General features: G+C 41.8%; 1 protein-coding gene across 5 annotated transcripts in view; it reads left to right on the top strand.

Annotated features, from left to right (window-relative positions):
- Positions 1–12,205, top strand: part of FHOD3 (formin homology 2 domain containing 3) — a 489,898-nt gene that overhangs the window by 353,039 nt on the left and 124,654 nt on the right. The gene's annotated exons all lie outside the window — the stretch shown is intronic.

Here is a 12,205-nt window from a genome sequence, read left to right as displayed (position 1 = left end):
AATCCCTGAGGGTAGATGCCCCTTATGCCAACCCTTACCTTAGAGGGTGGTTTTGATGAGCAGATGAAAAAGTACACATGAAAGCCCTGTGTGAACCCCACCATGTGGGTCCAGTGGGAAGTGACAATGTATGATGATGAGATATAACTTCCAGCAGCTCATGATTGATCAGATATTGAGACATGAGCAATTCACAGAAGTCATTTGCCTCAAATCCCGAATTTAAAACAAATTCTATCTGTATTCCAAATTCAAATCGTCTCCTGTGCATTCTGAACTGTGTTTTGCTGAGCGCTGCTGGTGGTTGGGGGTTTGGTTGGGATACAGAGCCCCAGGAGGAAGGGCTGTCCAATGGGGTTTACCTGGCCACACATCACCTGTAAGTTCTAAGATGGTGCATAAACCCCATGGTGTCAAAATCCCAGGTTCCACAGTCCAGTGTGGTCCTGCGCTGGGCATATTTGGGCTCAGTTTGGTCTTGGTAATAAGGTAACAAGTTGATTACCCTGAAGATACTCTCTGCCCTTTACCCCAGGGCACCTCTTCTGGGGATCAGCTGAGGTTGCCTGTGCTCCCAGAGAGGTCACCAGTAAAGAGAACCCTTGTCCTATTAGATGTGAGATTTGGGGCTGAAGTAAGGAATATGAGAGTCTGAATGATATTACATCACATACCTCGCACATGCTTGGCTGCCATCTCCTCGGGAGCAGGGAACCAGGCTCCATTCATTGCCGTGTCCCCCATAGTACCTGGGGCTGGGCTGTGGCAGAGTTGAAGTATCCAGGTGAATTATCCACTCATTGGTTGGAAAACAGTTTGGAGGTCCCTGAAGTTGAGAAGTTATAAGGATAGAAGGTCTGCAGGTTTCCCAAGCCCTGGCCTTTGGGGGACATTGTTCCCAGGTCCTAACAGAGAAGTCCCAGCCTCAGCCTACTGGAAACCCAGGTCCAGTTTGGGCTGTTCCAGGAGTGCAGGCCCCTGAAGGACTCCTGTCTGTGTCTCCTTCCCTGCTGGGGCTGGCTGAGTGTCCTCTGGGGTTGCTGGGGGATTAAACGAGGGAGGAAGGGGCTGGTTTGCAGAGAGGATTGAATGCCCTGGGGGGAGGCTGGTCTTCATCCTAAGGCCCTGGGGCTTTAGGGTTTTGAAGCAGCTGGTGATGCTCTCTAATTTGTCAACAGTGCAGAAGGAGCCAGCAGGGCGAGGCTGCAGAGACAGGGACCGCCAGAAGCTGCCTCTGAGTCTGAGAGAGGTGGCCATGGCCAAGAAGGGCAGAGGCCTTGGGGCTTGAGAGGAACAGCAGGTTGGGGCAGACTTGGCTGCTGCCGGGAGGGTGGGAGCACGGGAAGCAAAGTGAGGGTTCAGGCTTGCGGGAGCCTGTGGGTGTTAGAAACAAGGAACTGAGGTAGAAGATACTGGAAGAGAAGCAAATCAAGGATGGAGATGTTCATCTTGGGGCATGCAAGGCCTGAGGGGTCTGTCTGACACCCAGGGAGATGCTCCAGGCGCTGGGGAGGTGAGAACTCAGTGGTCCTCGGCTTGAAGAAGGCACTGGGTTAAAATCCCTTAGAGGGAGCCTGCAAGCTGAGACCCAGTCACTGGGGACAGCAGGGGCCCGTCCTGTTCTCTCTTACTGTGCACTTCCGCCATAGGAAATTCATTACATCCACTGTATCCACTAGCAAGGAAAGCTTCAAAGAGTTTCCTACTTCCTTTCCATTTGCATGAGTTTTTCAACTGTCACCATCTGCGACTTTGAAAAGCCATGTGATGGATCATTTGAAACATCAGATGTGCCATTTCATTAAGGCCAGGAAGCCACCAGGCCGGGCTGCATCATCACTTCTTACTCTCACCTTGCTAGCTTATGTTTTGTGACTATTAAAAAAGAAAAAAGAAAAATCAGAGGGGCCCCAACTCCAAATCATATTTGTATACTACCACCCAAGCATATTATGTCAGTTGTATTTATGATAATGTATATTTTCATACAGTTTATTTTTTTTCTTTTTCCTATTTAATAACTGGATTCTTTGGATGTCACCCATAATCTATTTTTACATTTACAAATATTTTCTGCCTTATTAAGATACATGATTGATTGTTTTTACCGAGGTATATACTTCAGTAGAGTTTGTAAGATTTATCAGTGAGGTGTTTTATAATACCCATAATTATTGAAACCAAAAAGAAAACTCTTAGGAAAAACATTGAGCTATTATGAACAATTGCAAATTTGCAACGAGAACCCACGTGTTCTGTCAGAACAATCCTGACTAATAAACAGCATGACAGGGCCCCATGCAGTACCGGGCAGTTCTAGAAATCCTTTCCCTTGATTTGGAAGCAAGACTTACTTCTCTGAAGTCCTAGGAAAATCAGGCCAACTAAAACACCCCTTCAGGCAGGTCAGCCCGATTTGGGACTACAGCTGGGCATCATTGTGAGTTTGGAGTTTTCCATCTTTTTCCCAAGCATATTAGTGTGTTGGATGTTAATAAAACTCGGAATGATAAATCGACCTAGAAAGGAAGAACTGAAGAAACAATATATAAATTAAATCAAGGCAGGGGTATTAAAACGAATCCATCTCCCCATCTCCTATTACAGCTTCGTTTATAGGGCTCTTTTGGAAACAGAGAGTGTAGCATTGATTTTCATGAAATTGCAACTTGAGTTGTGCCCAAACAAAACAAAATAAGAAAACCAGAACTATTTGCAAAAGCCCTCAGGGATACAAGATGCAACTGTCTAATGAAAGCAGACTTTTAAAATGCTTCAGTTTTGAAAATGTGCTTTTTGAGTGGAAATGTTCTAAATATTTTCTTTTTAAAAGAAAACAAAATTACAAGACTATTTGAACCATTCACGTTCAAATATTCAAATGAAACAAACAAGCAAACAATAATCACAGCACAGTCACTGCGACTCTGGTCAGAGCTCATCCTCTCTCCATCCCTGCGGCGCCATCCCCATCTGGTGGCCTTTTCAGAAGTGGCAGCTGGAGGCTTGTCTGGTGTTGTGACAGCAGTTACGGAGGGAGTTCGGGGGAATGGTAAGTCTAGTGCCGGGGGTTGAAGGTGCTTTGAGGCAGTCAGTCTTTGTGCTGGGGCTAGGAAGTAAGTGCTCTGGGAATGAGGTCCCCCCTGCGCTGTGAGCTGAGGTGGGGGGGGGGGGTGTGAGCAGGTGAAGATGCTGAGAGCTCAGTGGGTACACCTTGGAGATTTTAGAGGCCAGGGAGGACTTCCCTGTAGACCTGTCAGTATGTGCCATAAGCATTGACTCTGCTCTCTTTCCCCCTTACGATAGTGCTGTTGTCTACTGTAAATGGCAATCACCTGCCTGTCTTACAGACTAATGTCAGGAGTCCTTAGAAGTTTGGGAATTGTCTGCCTTGTATAGTCGTCCCAGCAGAGTTTTTCTGACTTCCTGGAAGACTATAAGCCCAGATATTAGTAGTGACACTTCCTTTGGGAATAAATGGATAATAAGGGATGAATAAAGGATGCAACTTTAAATTCTGTTGTATGACTGTTCATATGGGCTTAGCATGTGTTATATACACAGTATAACATTTGAAAGGTGTGAAGGGGTGCACAGTGCAAGTGAAGCTTCCTCCTACCCAGAAGCAACCACTCCTAGCAATTTCTTATGTGTACTTCCAGAGATATTTTATGTTAATATCAGCATATATGTGTTTAATATAGCTTTACACAAATAGTAACACACTACACAAACTACTCTGCATCTGGCTTTTTCTCTTAAAAATATATCTAGGTTCTTTTTCCATAGCAATACTTGTAGCTGTTGCATTCTTTTTAATACTTTGTTCTCTGGGTGCTTCTTCATATACCTAGTCCTGTAATGATGGGCCCTAATCTTTTGCTATTACAAATGATACTGCAGTGTCATCTTTGTCCCTGTGTCTTTTTATCCATGTGTCTTTTTGTCCATGTGTCATTTTGCGCATGTGTGATTATCTCTAGGATAAAAGCCCAGAAATAGATTTAGTAAGTCAAGTTTTTGTATTTCTAAAATTTTGATTGATTTTTGCCAAGTTTGCTCTTCGTGAAGATTGTACCAGTTTTGGTTCTCAACCACAGGTGTGTGAGAGAGCTTGTTTTCCCACACCTCTGCCAAAGAGGTGTCATTCAACTATTCAACCGTTTTCCCCCGGTAGTGAAGAGTTGTGTGTCATTAACATTTAAATTTGCATTTCTTATTATGAATGTGATTGAGCATGATTTCATATGTCCAGGTACCTTTCCTTTTCTGTGAATTTTTGGTTCATGATCACTGTGTTCTTTTTCTTATTGAGGTATACAGGTTCTTTATAAACTGCAAGAGGTGAAGCAATTATTTTCCTCAGTCGTTGGGTCTTTTTACAACATTTATGGTGTTTTTACCACGCAGAACGGTTTAAATTTTGGAGTCAAGTTTATTAATCTTTTCTATCTTCTGGGTTTAGTGTTCCTCATGAGGACAGCCTTTTCTCCCATGGTTTCTTCTATTATTTCTATAGCTACAGTTTTCACATGGAAATATTTTATCTATCTGGAAGTTATTTTGGCATATGATATGAGGCAGAGATCCAAGTTACATTTTTTCACTTGTTTGGGTACCATTTAGTGAACAGTCCATCATTTCCCTATCGATTTGTCATATACCAACAGGAATATGGGCTCGTTTATGTGTCTGTGCAAGCTGTTCCCATAGGAGCATTTCCCATCTCCTCTGGTGCCCACCTTCTCGGATGGATCAACTATTTGAGGCCGTCAGGAGCCCCCCTTCCTCCCAGTTTTTGGAATATGACTATATCATGTGCTACCTTGAAATAGTCTGTTATTTTTGTCATATGCTGTTGTGGGGTTTTGTATGGTGGTTGACTGTGCTGGAATAAAGAGAACGGGAACACCTGGGGAAGCTGGGACCAAGCAGCTAGGACGAGGAGAGTGGGAGCCTGCTGTACTGAGCTCAAGCCCCCCTCACTTCCTGTGACCCCCTAGGACACCTGTCTCTACCACTGATATGGTGACTCCTCCCTCTGAATGAAGGTCTCCGTTTCCATGCATTTCCTGCCTACTTTCAGTTACTTTCACTCTTGTAGTTCTTAGCTGCTTGCAGGCCCAGTGACCATTGCCCCGAGTATAATTTGCTGCTGCCTGTGTCTCCCTCATCCTGATTTCCTCCTCCACGTGGACTGCTCTATATGGGTGTCTGGGTGCTTGTGTCTTTCTGTTCTAGTCTGCTTTGGCTTTTATTATTTCTGGCCTTTGCTAGTATCTGCATATGCCTTGAGGTTCTACTTGTCTGGTTTTCAAATCACTGCTTTTTCCAAATATATGATCCATGTATTTTTCTGGATCCCAAGCACTTGCTGGCTGTGTTCCATCTCTTGATCTACACAGTACTTTTTCAAACATTGTGTCAGTAGAGTTGAGAGCTCCATTGTCCAATGGGCTCTAGTTAAATTTTTATTTTTAATTTATTTTTTTGAATTTTTGAATTTTATTTTATTTATTTTTTTATACAGCAGGTTCTTATTAGATTGAGATTGACATATATACACTAATATGTATAAAATGGATAACTAATTTATTTTTAATTTAAATTGCTCAAAGTAGATTTTTAAAAATATCAGAGTGGCACGGTGCTTGAGAGTCTGCCTGCCGATGCAGGGGACACGGGTTCGAGCCCTGGTCCGGGAGGATCCCAGGAGCAACTGAGCCCGTGAGCCACAATTACTGAGCCTGCGCGTCTGGAGCCTGTGCCCCTCAACAAGAGAGGCCGCGATAATGAGAGGCCTGCGCACTGCGATGAAGAGTGGCCCCCACTTGCCGCAACTAGAGAAAGCCCTCACACAGAAACGAAGACCCAACACAGCCATAAATTAATTAATTAATTAATTAATTAAAAATATATATATCAGAGAAAATCCTGATTAGCATGTAAAATGGGATAAAAGGCATTGCCTTTCTTTGTGATCACAGTTAATGGCATAGAGCCCACAATGGCCAACAGAAGGAAAAAGATACCAACAGGGACAGATTCCCTACGGTTCAAACCAAGAAGCTGTGTAGCTGTGTGCTCCTGGTGCTGTGCACCAAGTAAATTTCCTACTTGCCGGCTGCTAGTTCCTGATAGCAATCTTGTTACAAGCAATGAGTTCCTGGAAGGCACAATGTGGTCCTGATTAATCCATTGTGTTACATCCAAAGTGCACAAGAGGAGACGCACTGGTCCACTGACAGAGTGAGTTTACGGTAGGGTCTGGCTCCCTGATGGCAGCTTCATACAGTGACTGTGGGCATTAGGGGACCTGGGCTCTGCGGTAGCCCACGTGGGTTTTAGATCCGACTTCTCACCGTTCCTACTACCGTAGATTTAGTCCGAGATCTGTGTCATGCCTGGACCATGTAGTGCAGTGATGTATGTCTTCCATCCTTTCTGAAATACGGATCTGACATTTCCTGCTTAGAAACCTTGAGTGCTTCCCACTACCTGTCTGTGAACCTAACCTGATTAACATCATCTCTAGGATCTCTCGCGTTTGGGTCCTGCATGCACCTTGCAGCTTCATCAGCCATCAGCGTCCCCATCCTCACTGTACTGCAACCGCACAGAAGTGCTACCAGGCTCCCCTGAGGCCCCTTCCTTCATATTTGCTCTGTCCTCTGACCAGCCTCCTCCTCTCTTCATTCAGTCAATTCCTTCTCATCCTCTAAGATCCAAGTAGGTGACATCTGTCTGTAAAACTCCTCTGACTTCCTCAGGCAGAATGAATTGTGACATTCTTATGGGTTCATATACCTCAATTTCAGCTCTCAGCCCTTTGGATCATTATGTGTTTATCCTTTTGTTTCTAAAATAGGGGTCACAAACGTACAGTGGTCTGAGGTAGTGAACCTGGGTTCCACAAAACCATGGGATAAAGATGGTTCACATTTCTGGACTGGCCATTTTTTAAAAGATTCAGGAATCCTTAAGACAAGCAGGACTGGAGAATCCACATACATGTAAATTGTCAAGATAGAAGTGTTTGCTTTTGCAGGGAAGCACTTTCTGCTCATCCCATGTTCCTTTTTTTTGTTTTGTTTTGTTTTGGAAAGTATATTTATTTTATATGTTAGCATGTAACAGGCTTATTTTTTTAATAAATTAAGAAACAAGTTCTTTTATTGAAGTATAGTTGACTTACAATATTATATTAGTTTCAAGCATAAAACATAGTGATTCAGTATTTTTATAGGTTATACTCCATTTAAAATTATTACAAAATAATGGCTATATTTCCCCGTGCTATACAATATATCCTTGTTGCTTATTTATTTTATACATAGTTTGTATCTCCTAATCCTATACCCCTATTTTGCCCCTCCCTCCTTCCTTCTCCCCACTAGTAACCAGTGGTTTGTTCTCTGTATCTGTGAGTCTGTTTCTGTTTTGTTATATACATTCATTTGTTTTATTTTCTGGACTCCACACATCAGTGATGTAATACAGTATTTGTCTTTCTCTGTCTGACTTGTTTCACTAAGCATAATACCTTCTAGGTCCATCCATGTTGTTGCAAATGGCAGAATTTCATTCTTTTTATGGCGAAGCAGCCAAAAGACTGACAAAAAGGAACATGGCATAAAAAGAATGAAATTCTGCCATGTTCCTTTTTGTCAGCCTTTTGGCTGCTTTGCTATTGGGCATCTCGTCTCTACATCTCTCCAGCATGAGATTCCCTATTCCTCACTGCCCTGCCCCCTACCTCTTTGTCAAATAACCAGGCGAACAAATATATGAGCAGTTTTAATCTCTTCTAATCCTGTTTCCTTCCTTTGGAAAGTGGGGTTAGAATAGATTTTTTAACTTTTAATTTTATTTTTTTGGCCGTGCTGTGCAGCTCGCAAGATCTTAGTTTCCCGATCAGGGATCAAACCTGGGCCCCTGGCAGTGAAAGCTCCAGGCCCTAACCACTGGACTGCCAGGGAATTCCCAGGAATAGATTTTTTTTAATTAGACAATTCTCTCACCCTTGTTTACTTAAAGGGTATCTATAGCAACCTTAAGAGGTATATATTGTAATTCTGTTTGGAAGTGAGAACATTGTGTGTGTGTAGGAGAGGTAGGTGAGCTCTGTAACAAGGAAGTGCAAATATCACTCATCAAAATAGTGCAGATAGAACAGCTACACCACAGAGCTGGAGACACTTACAGTTGTTCCGCGCTATAACCTGAGCCCTGCGCCATCATCCCTGCTTGTGCACCTCTCCCAGTGGGACAGCCCCCGACGGCCAGGTTTCCAGTTGTCGTTGGCTACAGTGGTTTTGCACTGGCATTGTAAGAAGATCACAGAGAGAAAATGGGTAGGAAGGATGGAGAAGATTTCTCCTTCAGAAAATGTTTCTGGGTCCCTGGTCCCATTTCCCTGCTCCTTCCCACAAAGCCAGGCCACGAGTGAGTAAGCTTTACTATTATAGTGGAAGAGACTGGTTTCTGGGTTGATTTTGGAAAGTGTGTGTGTACACACACATATATAGATAGATATCTAGATAGATAGAGATAGAAACACACACCCCTTCCTACCCTTTTTCACTCTCTAGTCTTTGTACAATGCTAGTGCAAAACCATGGTAGCCAGTGACTGGAACTGGCTAACCTGACTGTTAACCTGACTGGAAACCTGACTGTTAGGTGCTGTGAACGTGCGTGCGCGCACGCACGCACACACGCACACGCACACATTACATACTCATCCATTTCATTCAGTGAGTATTTATCAGGTGCTCACAGTGTGCCATGAGTGCTGGCCTGGGAATCCAACATTGACTGAATCAGACCCTGTCCCTGACTTTATCAAGCTTACACTCTAGTGGCAGAAACAGAAGGTAAGCAAAGCATTAGCAAATAGTATTGTGAAGAAAATGAACCGTCATAGAAGAACTGGAGAAAGAGAGGCCATCAATGTGGGGAGCCTAGCACCGGTCCTCCATCCTCATGACTGACACCTCCAGTAAGAGGTCTGGGAAACTGAGTCACCAATATAAGGCAAATTGCACTTTGTCCCTAGGTTTGCCTGGTGGGAGGGCGGGGGTGGGGAAGGGAGGTAAAGAGGGAGATAAGAAAGTAGAGTGATTCCACATCTTTCTTCAAGTCATGATCCTGAAGATCTGGAAGAGTTGGGAGATTGTGTTTGGAAGACATTTGGTGTTCAGAGGAGAGGCGGGCATGCAGGGGAGGGGTAAGTTGGCCTGGAGTGGAGAGGAAGGGAGATGACTGGAAAGGTGGGCTTCAGTTCAAGCCAGCAAGGCCCGGAAACTGCAGGACATAGGAGGAGCTGGTGGCAATCAGTGCTTTTGGAAGCTGCCAGGAGAATGGGTTAATTATAAAGCCTAATCGAGGTGGACCTGTGACAGGAGAGGACTGACCTCCTTCTGGCTGGAGGACTCACTTGGTCTTGGACAGTAGGGTGGGAAGTAAGAGGGAACCGGCAAGAACTGCTGTATGTTTGGGCTCAGGGCCTGCAGAAGGGGCAGCTGGACAGGCTGAAGCATGATGCCAGCCAGGCCTGGAGGATGGCTTCATGCTTTATGCATGAGCCAGCACAGTCCATGAGATAGCCCGTGGGACCAGTCTCTACTGCAGCTGCGGGAGCCCTGCTGTTTCCTCCTGTGGCCGGGAAGCTCAGACCTGCACCAAAGTGGTGTGTGACAGGCTGGAGAAGGAGAGCAGAGGAACCTTTAAATCCACATCCCCATCTTTGATGACAGCTGTCTCCAGGATTGTAGCAGTGACGATGAAGAAAAGTTGCCTGTTTCTTGAGGCTGCCTCTGGGGCTTGCTCATTTCATCCTGAAAGCTGGGATGTGACCCTGAAGGTATGAAAAAGCTTCTGCCATTTTCTTGTTTCAAGGCAAGCAAAATACCTTTTATAACCGGGCACAACCCAGAGTTACCTCTTGTCCTGTGATCATTAGATTGGGTCATCCCAGTTTCATAGCCAGGTTGTAAAGATAGCCTCAGTTGCAGACAACCATTCTGCATCATTGAATTACCATTTTATTATTATTATTGACCTCTAAGTCTTCATATTAAATTACCTACTTGTGAATTAAGTGATACTTTCAAATATCAATTTGTGAACTTAGTTTGGGTTTTGTTAATATTTAATGAGAGATTATAATTTTTTTAAATAAGAAATGTTGAAGATTTGCTCCTTTCACAAATAAGATTTTACTTAATTCAAACTTACCAAAGGAGCATTTATTTTTAAACAGCTTTTGCCATATAATTAACATACAAAACACTGCACATAAGTTTTGACATATGTTTTGCCAGTGAAACTATTACCACAATTGAGATAATGCACAAGTTCATTACTCTTAAGCATTTTTTTCATGCCCTTTTGTGATTATGGCTGCCCCTCCCTATCCCCAAGCAACCATGGGTCTGCCTTCTGTCATTATCGATTGGTTTGCATTTATAAGAATTTCATGTAAATGTAATCGTGCAGTAAGTACTCTTAGAGAGGGGTTGACTTCTTTCAATTAGTGTAATTGTTTTGAGACTCCTCTATTTTGTTGCATGTTTCAATAGTAAATGCCTTTTTATTACTGAGTAGTACTCAGTTGTATGAATATGCTACAAGTTATCTGTTTCCCTGTTGATGGACATTTGGGTTGCTTCCAGTTTTGGCTATGAATAGTTGTGTACAAGTCTTTGTATGGAAATTTGCTTTCATTTCTTTTGGATAACTACCTAGAAATGAAATGGCTCAGTCATATGGTAGGTGCATGTTTAGCTTTGTAAGTAATTGTTAAGCTATCTTCCAAAATGGTTGCATACCAGAATAACGTGGGCCTCATAAAATGAGATGAAATATCTTTCCTTCCTCTTCAACTTTCTAGAAGAGTTTGCATAGCATTAGTGTTATTTATTCCTTAAATATTTCTTAGAATTCACCAGGGAAGCTCTCTGGGAGTAGAGTTTTCTTCATAGGAAAGTTTTAAACTACAAATTCAATATCTTTAATAAATGTTTATCTGATATCAATCCACATCAGGTCATCTATTTCTTCTTGAGTGACTGTTAGGAGTTTTTGTCTTTCCATTTCATCTAAGTTGTCAAATTTATTGGCGTAAAATTGTTCAAAATATTCCCTTATTATTCTTTTAATATCTCTTTCAATCCTAAAGTTCATAATTTTTGTCTTCTCTCTTTTTTTTCCTGATCAGTCTGGCTAGAGGTTTATCAATTTTATTGATTTTAAAGAATCAGTTTTTAGTTTCACTTAATTGTCTAATATTTTTGTTTTATGTTTCATTGATTTCTACTCTCTATATATCCTTTTTTTCTGCTTACTTTGGGTTAAATTTGCTCTTACTTTTCTAAGTTGGAAGATGATGCCATTGATTTGAGACTTATTGCCTTTTCTAATATAGGCATTTAGTGTTATAAATTTTCCTCTATGTATTGCTTTAGCTGCATCCCACAAATTTTTAACATGTTGTGTTCTTATTTTCACTTAGTTCAAAATGCTTTTTAATTTCCCTTTTGATTTCTCCTTTATCCATGGGTTATTTCAAAGTATTTATTTAGCTCATAAATATTTGTGGATTTTCCAGATCTTTCTGTTATGGATTTCTAATTTAATAAAACTGGGGACAGAGAACATATTTTGTATGGCTTGAATCCTTTTAAATTTATGGAGCTTTATTTTATAGCCCAGAATATGGTCTACTGTGGCAAATGTCTGTGTGCATTTGAAAATAATATGTATCCTGATATTATTGGGTAGAACATTTTATATGTTTTATATTTAAATTGGGTGGAATTAGTTGTATATTTAAAGTGGGTTTTGTTTTGTTTTTGTAGACAGCATATTGTTGAGTCTTGCTTTTTTATTGAATCTGACCATCTCTGCCTTTTAATTGGGGGTGTTTGAGGATTTATATGTAATGTGATTATCAATTTGTGATTGATATATTGTTATTATGCTTGCTTTAATCAATCTATTATCTTTTAAAGGTATTTAAATAATAATAAATATGCTTTGTATTTACCTATCTTATCTTTTCTATTGCTTTTTATTTCTTTGTGTAGATCCAGATGGCTATGTGGTGTCATTTATCTTCTGCTTGAAGGATTTTCTTTAACATTTTTTGTAGTGCAGGTATACTGATGGTGAATTCTTTCCATTTTTATATGTCTGAAAAGGTC

This window comes from Eubalaena glacialis, chromosome 15 (genome assembly GCF_028564815.1).
Source record: "Eubalaena glacialis isolate mEubGla1 chromosome 15, mEubGla1.1.hap2.+ XY, whole genome shotgun sequence".
Classification (NCBI taxonomy): Eukaryota; Metazoa; Chordata; class Mammalia; order Artiodactyla; family Balaenidae; genus Eubalaena; species Eubalaena glacialis.
Note: the sequence above shows the minus strand (reverse complement) of the source record. Positions and strands in the feature narration are given on the sequence as shown.